Genomic DNA, 13,392 nt, shown 5'->3' on the forward strand with positions numbered 1-13,392 from the left:
GGGGTGGGGGGACGGGTGACACTAGCAGGGGGTGGGGGGACGGGTGACACTAGCAGGGGGGTGGGGGGACGGGTGACACTAGCAGGGGGGTGGGGGGACGGGAGACACTAGCAGGGGGTGGGGATGGGAAACACTAGGTGGGTGTGGGGTGACACTAGCAGGGGGTGGGGGGACGGGTGACACTAGCAGGGGGGTGGGGTGACGGGTGACACTAGCAGGGGGGTGGGGGGACGGGAGACACTAGCAGGGGGTGGGGATGGGAAACACTAGGTGGGTGTGGGGTGACACTAGCAGGGGGTGGGGTGACGGGAGACACTAGTCTCCCTCGCATCTGCTTTCCCGCCCCTGGCGCGGGCACGGGCCCGGGTGCCGCGAGACGGGGCCGCTCTCGCGAGGCTGGGCCGGCGCTCGCGAGCTTTGCAGTCAGCCAGTTTCCCCCCCCGCCCCCGCCATGTTGTGCTGGTATTTTGGTTTCGCTTGGCTCGGCGACGGCCGCCACTGAGAGCCATCCGGCTGGCTGGGTGGAGCCGCTTGCAGCGAGGGAGGAGCGGCGGCGCCGGCGACAACGACAGCGGCAGCGCTGAAGGTAAGAAGGAGAAAAAGAAGTGGCGGCGTTTGATCGCTCCTTCGCCTGTTAACGCGGCGCCCCAGCTACCGGGAGCAGCGTCGGCGACGGCAGCGGCGGGGCCCGGGACCTGCGGATCAGCCCCAGCCCCAGCCCCCGGCTGTCACAGGCCCTCCCGGGGCTGCGGGCTTCCAACACCGCCGCCTGCCAGTCCATTCCCACCCCGCCCCGCTCCCCGGGGCTCTGGGGCTTCCACTGCTCTCTCCCGCCCCCCCAAAGTGTATCCTTTTCTCGGGAGGGGGGAAGCTCGGCATCGTTGCCACGTCCAGGGGCCCATTTACTGAACATCATTTGGACCTGGGTCCCAGGTCCTTGTAGTGTGTGGCCTGGGCTCCTGTCAGTGCGGCCAGTCTACTTTCGTTCCTTGGAGTAACTTATTGTGGTCAGAGTGACCTTTCCCAAGCATCTTATCTATGTGGCCTGAAGCACTTTTTCTCTGTAAGTTTTATTGCGTAGATTTTGCTCTGTGAGTGTTGGTCAGGCTGCTCTTTAATTTTTGGTTTTATGTACTAGGTTTAATGTCCTTTTCTGTGTGGATGTGTAGCTTGACTGCTTCGTCGCAAGAAACTGTTAACATGGGCAAAGGTGGCCTGAGTATTCAACATTTGCCTCTGTTAGAGTCAGTCCAGACACCTTACTATTGGGGAATGTGGACCTAAAGTAGCGACAGCGGGTAAAAAACAAAGTGTTGGAGGAACCCAGTGGATCAGGCAACAAATGTGGAGGGAATGACAAGCAGCCTTTCAGGTCAGATCCTTTCTTCAGACTGATCCAAAACATTGCCAGTCCATTGCCCCCACAGATACTGCATGCCCTGCTGAATTCCGCAAGCACTTTGCAGTTGCTGGAATCTAGTTTCTTGTTTCTCCATAGTGACAATGGGAGTTTATTCACTATCAGTATGATCAACGTGCTTAGTTTGCAACTGAGTTGCTGTTTGCCCATGAAGAGTTAATGAATATGCCAGTTGCCAAAATGAGTTGTTGGATTATTCCTTCAGGGTAGTCGGATGCGAAGTGCATAAATTAGATTAATATTGACATGACTCAGAATGGTAGTCTGTCTCTCTGTCTATTCTGTCTCTCTAAGACGGCATCAGTAACCCTCCGTCTGAACTGGTCAGATCACTAGTACTTTAGACTACGCATCTTGATGAGTATGGAAGACAGGAGAGAAAGATATGTCACTGTATGATTGGGATTCTTGACTAGTTGATTTCAGATCAGCCTGTAAATTCATGTCTTAATAGTTTGATGCTCCCTGAATAGATTGCAGGACGCTGGTCAACTCCAGCAATGCACCCTGAACAAACTCTAATCCTTAATTTCTCTTGGCTGCGCTGATTGAACTCTGAAAGCAACGACTGATTACTCTTTGACCTAAAACAAATATAGATTCATAGAGAGAATATAGAGCTATTTAATAAGACAAACTCAGCACCCCTCACCTCATTACCACCACTAACGATGCTCTTTCCATATGCCCAATTTTTTCCCCAATATTTCTGGAAGTTTGGATCAAATTTGCTTCCAGTTTTCAGCTAGTGCAGATCACAAGCCAAATTCTCCCCTTTCCTTTTGTTTCTTTTGCCAGCTTCTGTAGATACTGAAGAACTCAAGTGGAAAAAATAGCAATGCTGCAAACAACTGTGTCAGAGCGACAATGGAGAGTGCAATAGTTTGTTTTGTGTTAATGCCCTTTACAATTGGGGTTGACTAGATAAGTTTTCAACTCGATGATATTGAAGATGGCTATACACGATGAATGGTGCCAGTTTATATCTTTGAGTCTTATTAGATAGAGCCCATTCCACTGTATATTAATTTTGTTATTTTTTTCTCAGACATTTGGTGGTCTTCAAAGAAAGACTTGTACTTATTTCAGAATATCTGTGAGCAGTTTACAGCCCATCGAACAATTCTGCGGTAATGCCGCACAGCCATTTAGCATGGATTATCTTTAAAAAAACAACAGAAACAATGTCCAGTAATCATATTGTTTTATCCCAGATGGATGAGGGATAAATAATTAACTTGTTCAGTGAATCTTTGAAATAGTCTCTGATTTGTTGTACAGTTGTTGCCTGAAAGACCAGATAGATATTGGTTCAACATTTCATCCAAAATATGGACTCTCTTCAACTATGCAGTAAGTTTTCAGTCTTGTACTGGTCTAAGAACCTTGTTATTATGTTTGAACCCTTTGCTGGTGAGCCCAGGTTAAGATTTGACATGTAATATCTGGCATATTTTAATCCCAGACTCTGCTGACAAAAAGCTTAAATTGACAAAGAAGGATGATAGAACATGTTGAGAGGAAAATCTTGAATTTGCATGTATTTTGTACCTTCAGTATGCTCCAGACTATTCAAGACCTGGATTTTTGTCTAATTTTTGTGTAAAATAAAAATTCAGTGCAATGGAGATTGTTCAGTGTTGCTCAAAGCATTGTCTGTCAAGTGTGCTGATATTGAACTATCCATGTAAGCCACCCAGCCAAATCCGAGAACTCTCCATGCTTTTTACAAAGTGCAGCAATTATCTAGTGAATATTTAGCGTACTTATTTGGCTCTGCTTTGACCACAGTTTGTTACAGGGAGTTCAACATCCACACAAAAGCTTTCTTCCTCATAATTTTTTCTTTGGTTGTTTTTTAATTTAACACAGTTGTTTCTAACCTTTATTGGCAGAGGGTGATGGTTATGTTGAAAAAGCTGTCGAGGATGGTATAATCACAGTATTTAAAATACATTTAGGCAGGTTCATGAAAATAAACGGTTTGGAGGATTATGGGCCAAACACAAGCAAATAGGACTAGCTCAGATAGACATCTTAGTTGGCACAGGGAGTTCGGCTAAAGGCCTGTTTCCATTCTGTATAACTGACTCTATGAAAGACTAATTGTGTAAGGTCTACCTGCTCTACCAGCTGAACTATTAAATTTATATATGCAAAATCTTGTTTTGATTGAGTTGACAGGGAGAAAATACCACCCCTTGATTGGAGGGTTAAAAACCAGAGGATTCTATTGATTTACTGATCCCATCACGTAAACTTTCCCTGCCCAACTACTTGAGAAAATCAGAGATAGGTAGTAAATGCTGGGCTGAAAAATGAATAAATAAATATAATCCCTTCAGATCTTTCAGTTGTAAACCACTGGTAACATCCTGTTGAGCCTATGTTTTAAAGTTTTTCTCTTTTCTTAATAGTCCTGGTAAAAACTCTACTGCACCAAATATGGAAATTTCATACAAGCTTCTTTACATTTGGACACAATACCAAGATTGCCTTTGCTGTTTCTCTAACTGTGTTGGCTGGTACTGGTCAAGTCAAGTCAAGTCAATTTTATTTGTATAGCACATTTAAAAACAACCCACGTTGACCAAAGTGCTGCACATCTGATTAGGAAATAAAAAAAGAAACATACAGTGGCAGGCAGCTAGATCAGTTTCAATCTTTAACCAATTTAAAATCGTACTGATTTTCCTTTTTCCTTTTTTCAGAATATATTTTTCTACATTCAATTGCATCTGCCTCAGTTGATATTTTTCTACATTCAATTGCATCTGTTTCGCCCCTCTTGAATCTGGCATAGTCCTCTGCAGCAGTTTGCTGTACTCCCCAGGTTTATTTTAATTGACTGATTTCACTGCTGCCTTTGTTCCTAAATCAAATTTTTTATTGTACATAATAATAAAAGTTCCAGTACAGACTCTGGTGTGCCACTCATCATATCTTCCTTAACCAACTTGCCCTTTGACTGTTTCATCGTTCCCTTTAATTCCAGTGGCAAATACCCATACTATTTTCATCTGATCATGTCCAATGCACCAAAAGCTTTTTTGAAAAGCCACATATTTTGCATCTCCTTTTGTAATTCTTTATAAACCACAACTCCCTATACACTGGGATCAGCCAATCTTCCCTGTCCCGCCTGCAACTGGTCCAAAACGCCGCAGCGAGACTCCTGACGGGTACCCGTAAAAGGGACCACATCACCCCGATTCTGGCCTCTCTCCACTGGCTCCCTGTACGGTACAGAATCAACTTCAAGCTCCTCCTATTCACGTATAAAGCCCTAAATGGACACTCCCCCCCTACATCAAAAATCTTCTAACCCCCCTCTCTAACTCCAGGTCCCTCAGGTCGGCCGACTTGGGGCTACTCACTATCCCGCAGTCTAGGCTTAAGCTCAGGGGTGACCGCGCTTTTGCGGTTGCAGCTCCTAGACTGTGGAACAGCATCCCTCTCCCCATCAGAACTGCCCCCTCCATCGACTCCTTTAAGTCCAGGCTCAAAACCTATTTCTACTCCCTAGCGTTTGAGGCTCATTGAGGAGGCGCTGTGAACTGTTTGCGTGCTACTGTATGTTTCATTTTTTTCCCATTGGAACCTAATCAGATGTACAGCACTTTGGTCAACGTGGGTTGTTTTTAAATGTGCTATACAAATAAAATTGACTTGACTTGACTTGACATTCACTATATTTCCTTCATGTATCCTCCTACTACAAATAACGTTAAAGGTTGATCAAATATGATCTACTTTGGATATCTATGTTCATTGGTTGTTTTTAATGCATGTGCTTAATTTATTCCACACGGTTCCAATAGTTTGTCAACACTGAAACTAGGAAAAATGTCCTTTCTTTAGTTGAGGAAATTATGATTAGCGTCTTCCTCAGGACATAATCCAGCAGATGAAAACCAGCAGGTCACTGTGTTGGTCCTATTGCACTTTGAGTGATTAAACCACTGCTCCAATCACCTAATGATTGTAGGCCCACTTCTGATCTGCATCTAATGTCTAATGAAAATCAGAGAAAGTGATTATTCAGTAATGTGGAGGAGGACTGCTTCCTTCATTTTGTGGTGCTCTTTCCCTAACCTCACTAATCTTTTTCTATGAATGAGCCCCAATGTTTTCTTAATTTCCCCACATCAATTAATTTTTCTTCATTGTGTTTTTCTTGTCTTTTTATATAATGGTTTATGCACGTCCGTTTATCTGATGTTTGCATTCTAAATCATTTTTTGATTAAAGCAAGATCCTGATTCTGCAGAGTTAATTTCCCATTGTTTAAATTTTCTTCTGGTCAGATCTTATTTTTATGTTAACTGTCCCAGTAATCTAGTGGCCTTTAAAAGTGAATGTCATTGAAGGGTCAAATAAAATTCTTAAAGAGCAGGAGGTGACATGAAGGTTTTTAAAACCCATTTATAGAAGGATGAATGTAGAAGCAAGAGATTCTTTAGAAAGCCCTTGTCAAAAATTGATGAAACTAGAATAGCCACATATCATATTTAGAATCAATAACATCTATGGTAACATTTTGTATAAGCTCAAATATTAGATTATAGAATTGGAAAGCTCTGGGCAAATGAAAAGTACACTGCTTGAAGAGGTCCTGTGAGAGTGCTTAGGGCCTGATTAATTGTTGGTAAGTGTTTGGTAAACAGTGTGTGATAGAACACTAACTTATTTAGCAGTGTGACTCTTGTGTGGTGGTGTTGTACATTATGAAAGGCATCTATTTTTCATTCTGGTGTGGATTTAATTCTCTTTTAAATAACATTTGTGCCACTGTTTCTTTTGACACTATAATTGAATTTCTTGTTACCTTCTTTTGAACCTCTTATATTGAAGCATTCTCCATTCTAGGAAGGGCCTAGTGTTAACAATTTAAGGGAGTGCTTTTTCTGTCCCTGTGTGAATGTCTTATTCAACATGTAGGGAGTGTTCTTCTCAGAAGGCCCATAAAAACAGGTAACTTTTTAAAGAATTGGAGAGGAAACCTTCAATGAATAACCAGAAAATAGTTTTGAAGGCATTATAGTGAAGTTAAATTGAGACGGGAAGGTCATGTGAATTTTTTTTATACGGGTATGTGACTTTCAATTAATTTTATACATTGGTCATCTGTGCAGACAATCTTGTGGATCTGGGCAATGCAGTTGGGAGGTGGAGGAGTCAGTCACATAAGAAGAATGAACCAATCTGAGGTAAGTAAAGAAGAAAGAGCGGTTTTATATAGTACCTTTCTCAACTTTGCCATGTTCCAACCTACAATGCCGCCTATTAAATGCTAATTAAAACAGAAAATGCTGAATACATTTGTATAAAGCAACCAACTCGTATTTTATGTTTTAAATATTGGGTCAAATTATTCATCTTTCCAAAGAAGACATTCCTTTCTCATATTTTGCTTGGGCATCATACACACACTCATTTCAACTTTCCACTGATATTGCCTGACCTGGGTCTTTCTAGTATTTTCTGTTTTTGTTTTGGATGTTCTGCATCTGCAGTACTTTTGATTTTCTCTTTTAATTAAAGTTAAGTTACTATTGTAAAGCAGAGCAATGCAGCAGCTGATTTATCCACACCAAGTTCCCACTGGCATCCTTTTAGTAATGATCAGATTATCTGACTTAGTGATTGAGAGATCGCCACCATTCCAGAGAGAGCTGCGAGGTGCATTTTTTAAAGTTGTACCATGGGACCTCTATGAGAAAGGAGATGGAATACCAGTTTATGTTTCATTCAAAAGAAAACATACCGGATTGTGCAGGTACTATACTAGACTATCTGCCTGGATTGTGGTCATGTTCCTGCCAGCCAAAAGTCAATGGATTATTAAGTGTGATCTTGAGTGTGGAAAAACATAGCATAAAACTGATAAATGTATGCATTATTCTTAAAGAAGCTTCACAGTTAGTGTAAAATATATAATGTTATTGAAACAGGCCATTGGATTTTTTTTCAGTTCCCCAAAGACTTGTGGACTTATGATGGTGACCTATGCACAGGAAATATTAAACCCCATCACCCCTCCCCAAAATTCTTTGGTGCATTTGTGAAAACCAACTCTGCTATTACTGATTGCTTCCTTTGAGGCCCCTGTGAAGGATATCCTGAAGGCACAAATAGTGTGTTGTGAGGAAAAACAGCCAATAAGATACTAGCTCATGGTAATCTGGTGTTGGGTTGATGATGAGAGAAATGTCTGGAGTCTGGCCATCAGAGATGGACCTGATGACACAATAGATGCTGGACCTTTGCACCAGCAAAGGGCCTGATGGCGAGCTAGGTACTGGAACTAGGTTTAGGTTTATTATCGTCATGTGTACCGAGGTACAGTGAAAAGCTTTAATTTGCATGCTATCCAATCAAATCAGATATTATACATAAATACAATCAAGCTAAACTCAAGTACAATAGGCAGAATGAAGGGAAAGATATAGAGTGCAGAATGTTTTTCTCAGCATTATAACGCAATAATTCCAGAGACAAAGTCCAATGTCCCCAAAGAGGAGGATGAGAATTGGACTGTATCCTAGCTTATGCAAGGACAGTTCAGAGGCCTGATAACAGATGAGAAGAAGCTGTTTCTGAGTTTGAGGAACTATGGCGCTGGGGGTAGGGATTATGGTCAGCTGGGCCCTTCAGTGGTTTTTTTTTGCGAAAGAAAGTAAAGGGGTCACTCACTCATTCAGAAATACTCCTGACATCCAGAAAGTAATGCCTTCTTTGTAAAGATGATTAATTTGACCTAATATTTAAACCATACAATTTGAGTTGGTTGCTTTATACAAACACACATTCTTAATGATGATACAGCTTCTTGTACTTGCATCTCATACCTCAGATCATGGTTTCAGAGTAGATTAATTAAATGCGTGTATGTATGAGTGTGTGTATATATGTATGTATATATATCATAATCACTCAACTGCGAGGCACACGCACACACACATATATATATTTGCAGTTGACAGTGATTATGATCTATTCATGGTCATTTAACATGAAATGGTATGGGAAGTGTAAAATTAGTGTTTCCTTTCAGCCTCCTGTTCACAGGCTCAATGCAAGTTACCTCACGTAAATTACAGATTTTAAAGTGATGGGATTAAACATGGCATTGTTCTTGTGCTGCTTCAATACTTCTACTCAAGACCTCAGCCTCTCAAAAGCCTGGGTAGTGCAGAATTTTTTCATTCCACAGCTGGGACTTTTCTCATTCAAGAAGTCTCATCTTTGTTTTATATCAGTACTTATGTGGGCTTTTATTACCCAAATGATTTCAAATCAAGCTTCACCAAATACAGAGCTGTTTTACAATTTGTCATCAAATTATCCGATGCTCGATCTCCGCCGACAATGTCCCAGCTGCACTAGTCCCACTTGCCTGCGCTTGGTTCATATTCCTCCAAACCTGTCCTATCCATGTACCTGTCTAACTGTTTCTTAAACGATGGGATAGTCCCAGTCAACTACCTCCTCTGGCAGCTTGTTCCATACATCCACCATCCTTTGTGTGAAAAAGTTACCCCTCGGATTCCTATTAAATCTTTTCCCCTTCACCTTGAACCTATGTCCTCTGGTCCTTGATTCCCCTACTCTGGGTAAAAGACTCTGTGCATCTACCCAATCTATTCCTCTCATGATTTTGTATACCTCTATAAAATCTCCCCTCATCCTCCTGCGCTCCATGGAATAGAGACCCAGCCTACTCAACCTCTCCCTATATCTCACACCCTCTAGTCCTGGCATTATCCGTGGAAATCTTTTCTAAACCCTTTCAAGCGTGACAATATATTTCCTATAACATGGTGCCCACAATATTCTAAATGCAGTCTCACCAATATCTTATACAACTGCAACATGACCTCCCAACTTCTATACTCAACACTCTGACTGATGAAGGCCGAAGTGCCAAAAGCCTTTTTGACCACCTTATCTACCTGCGACTCGAACAATGCACCTGTACTCCTAGATCCCTCTGCTCTACAACACTACCCAGAGGCCTACCATTTACTGTGTAAGTCCTGCCCTTGTTCGACGTCCCAAAATGCAACACCTCACACTTTTCTGTATTAAATTCCATCAACCATTCTTCCGCCCACCTGGTCAATCGATCCAGATCCTGCTGCAATATTTCACAACCATCTTCATTATCTGCAAAACCACTAACTTTTGTATCATCAGCAAACTTGCAAATCTTGCCCTGTATGTTCTCATCAAAATCTTTGATGTAGATGACAAACAGTAATGGGCCCAACACCGAACCCTGAGGCACACCACTAGTCACATGCCTCCAGTCTGAGAAGTAACTTTCCACCATCGTCCTCTGCTTCCTTCCATGGAGCCAATTTGCTATCCATTCAGCTATCTCTCCCTGGATCCCATGCGATCTAACCTTCTAGAGCAGCATACCATGCGGAACCTTTTCGAATGCCTCACTGAAGTCCATGTACACGATATCTACAGCTCTGCCCTCATCAACCTTTTTGGTCACGTCTTCAAACAATCAGATTTGTGAGATACGACCTTCGACATACAAAACCATGCTGACTATCCCTAAACAGCCCTTGCCCATCCAAATGCCTGTATAATCTATCCCTCAGAATACTCTCCAGTAACTTACCAACTACAGATGTTAAGCTCACCGGCCTATAGTTCCCAGCATTTTCCCTGCAGCCCTTCCTGAAAAGAGGCACAACATTTGCCATCCTCCAGTCTTCCAGCACCTCTCCTGTGTTTAAGGAAAACTCGTAGATTTCAACCAGGGCTCCCGCAAATTCCACTTTCGTTCCCCGCAATATCCTCAGATATATCTGATCAGGCCCTGGAGATTTATTTACCTTCAAACACAACAGTACCTTTAGTACTTCTTCGATGGTAACCCTGACTGCTCTCAAGACACTTACAGTAACTGCTCCAATTTCCTTGGTCCTACTGTCTTTCTCCTTAGTAAATACAGAGGAGAAATACTCATTTAGTACCTTGCCCATCTCCTAGTGAAAATAATATTCCTGACTTGTTGGTACCTTGCTGTGGGCAAAATTGGCTGACACATTTATTGCAATATAGTAGTGACTACACATTAAAGGCGCTGGGGAATTCTGAGGTTGTGACAGTCATTTATATAAAAATGTTTGAGTCAATCAGAGTGAAAGAGTAAAATAGAACATTTGTTTTTAGCTCGGTTTCAATTAGCACAAAACTACAAAACAGCCATTTTAAAACTTTTTCACTGTAAAATAGTTGATTGTGACTAAGCTCAGGTTTTTATAGAATTGTAGGTTTGTAATGACACAGGAGGCTGCCATTTGGTTTAATGCCTCAAGCAGAATAATCCTGTTAATTCTCCCTTTTTTCCCCCCGTTAGCCCTGCAAATTATTTTTTCTCTATTGCTTTTTCTGCTACCGACTGAAAAAGCAAACTGGTTCTGTTCTATCATAGTGAATTTCAGAACTTGCGTACCCGGCTGTTTTCCCTCTTATGTCCCATGTATTTTTGTTTTTTAAATTTTCAATCTGTGATCTTTGAATCATCCACTAATGACAGCACCTTCCACCTTTTTTGCCTTATCTAAAGTGGTCATGTTATTATATGACTCAATCACATTGCTCCTCTACCTTTTTATCTCCCAGGAGCATAGCTTTTCTTGTTTTTAACCTTACATTTGAAACCCATAGCCCTTTGCACCATTCTAAACCTGCTAAAGAAGAATTTGAATTACTGGTTTATGTTTGCTCACACTTCATTTCCTTTGGAGTTTCTTTTGATTGGTCGCTTTCGTTATTAATCGTAAGAATCTATTTTCTGAATTGAATGAACATAGACAATGTAAACGCTCATATATTTAGAGTATTCGGGCCCTTGGGCATCGGAATAAAAAGGCTAGAAGTTTTTCAGCTGGAATTATGCAGCTGAAAACGAGATTAAACTACTTTAAAATAACTTTCAGTCAGGAATTGAATAAATATTTGAAATGTTATAAAAGTAATGAATATAGAGCAGGGTTCTTAAATCATGTATGAATTGCCAAAGAGAAGGTTTTAAGTTAAATTAAAGTGAATATATCTCGAAGAGTGATCCCACCAACAACCTGTACAGCTGCATTATAACATATAACAACTACAGCATGGAAACAGGCCTGTCCGGCCCTACCAGTCCACGCCGACCATTTTCCCTGACCTAGTCTCATCTACCTGCACTCAGACCATAACCCTCTAATCCCCTCTTATCCATATACCTATCCAATTTACTCTTAAATAATAAAATCGAGCCAGCCTCCACCACTTCCACCGGAAGCCCATTCCATACAGCCACAACCCTCTGAGTAAAGAAGTTCCCCCTCATGTTACCCCTAAACCTTTGTCCCTCAATTCTGAAGCTATGTCCCCTTGTTGGAATCCTCCCCACTCTCAAAGGGAAAAGCCTACCCACGTCAACTCTGTCCGTCCCTCTCAAAATATTAAAAACCTCTATCAAGTCCCCCCTCAACCTTCTACGCTCCAAAGAATAAAGACCCAACCTGTTCAACCTCTCTCTGTAGCCTAAGTGCTGAAACCCAGGCAACATTCTAGTAAATCTCCTCTGTACCCTCTCCATTTTGTCGACATCCTTCCTATAATTTGGCGACCAGAACTGCACACCATACTCCAGATTCGGCCTCACCAATGTCCTGTACAATTTCAACATTACATCCCAACTTCTATACTCGATGCTCTGATTTATAAAGGCAAGCATACCAAACGCCTTCTTCACCACCCTATCCACATGAGATTCCACCTTCAGGGAACAATGCACAGTTATTCCCAGATCCCTCTGTTCCACTGCATTCCTCAATTCCCTACCATTTACCCTGTACGTCCTATTTTGATTTGTCCTACCAAAATGCAGCACCTCACACTTATCAGCATTAAACTCCATCTGCCATCTTTCAGCCCACCCTTCCAAAAGGCCCAAGTCTCTCTGTAGACTTTGAAAATCTACCTCACTATCAACTACTCCACCTATCTTAGTATCATCTGCATATTTACTAATCCAATTTGCCACACCATCATCCAGATCATTAATGTAAATGACAAACAACAGTGGACCCAACACAGATCCTTGGGGCACTCCACTAGACACTGGCCTCCAACCTGACATACAATTGTCAACCGTTACCCTCTGGTATCTCCCATTCAGCCATTGTTGAATCCATCTTGCAACCTCACTATTAATACCCAACGATTTAACCTTCTTAATCAACCTTCCATGTGGAACCTTGTCAAATGCCTTACTGAAGTCCATATAGACAACATCCACAGCCCTGCCCTTATTAATTTCCCTGGTAACCTCTTCAAAAAATTCAAGAAGATTAGTCAAACATGACCTTCCAGGCACAAATCCATGTTGACTGTTTCTAATCAGGCCTTGATTATCCAAATAATTATATATATTGTCCCTAAGTATCTTTTCCATTAATTTTCCCACCACAGACGTCAAACTAATAGGTCTATAATTGCTAGGTTTACTTTTAGAACCTTTTTTAAACAAAGGCACAACATGCGCAATGCGCCAATCTTCCGGCACCATCCCTGTTTCTAATGACGTTTGAAATATTTCCGTCATAGCCCCTGCTATTTCTGCACTAACTTCCCTCAATGTCCTAGGGAATATCCTATCAGGACCTGGAGACTTATCCACTTTTATATTCTTCAAAAGTGTCCGTACCTCCTCTTCTTTAATCCTCCTAATTTCCATCACTACTCTACTTGTTTCGCTTACCTCACATAATTCAATATCCTTCACCTCGGTAAATACCGAAGAAAAGAAATTGTTTAATATCTCCCCCATTTCTTCCGGCTCAGCACATAGCTGTCCACTCTGACTCTCTAATGGACCAATTTTATCCCTCACTATCCTTTTGCTATTGACATATCTGTAGAACCCCTTGGGGTTTACTTTTACATTACTTGCCAAA

At 41.7% G+C, this 13,392-nt stretch overlaps 1 protein-coding gene across 3 annotated transcripts in view; it reads left to right on the plus strand.

Annotated features, from left to right (window-relative positions):
- The first annotated feature begins 452 nt into the window (after positions 1-452).
- The window catches only part of tab2 (TGF-beta activated kinase 1 (MAP3K7) binding protein 2), a 34,597-nt gene continuing 21,657 nt past the window's right edge, over positions 453-13,392 (plus strand). For all 3 annotated transcript variants that reach the window (XM_078405539.1, XM_078405541.1, XM_078405540.1), the window contains exons 1-2: positions 453-586; positions 6,556-6,630. The gene's annotated coding sequence lies outside the window, so the exon portion shown is untranslated. The remainder of the gene's footprint in view (positions 587-6,555; positions 6,631-13,392) is intronic.

Source organism: Rhinoraja longicauda, chromosome 9, assembly GCF_053455715.1.
Source record: "Rhinoraja longicauda isolate Sanriku21f chromosome 9, sRhiLon1.1, whole genome shotgun sequence".
NCBI classification, from domain to species: Eukaryota; Metazoa; Chordata; class Chondrichthyes; order Rajiformes; family Arhynchobatidae; genus Rhinoraja; species Rhinoraja longicauda.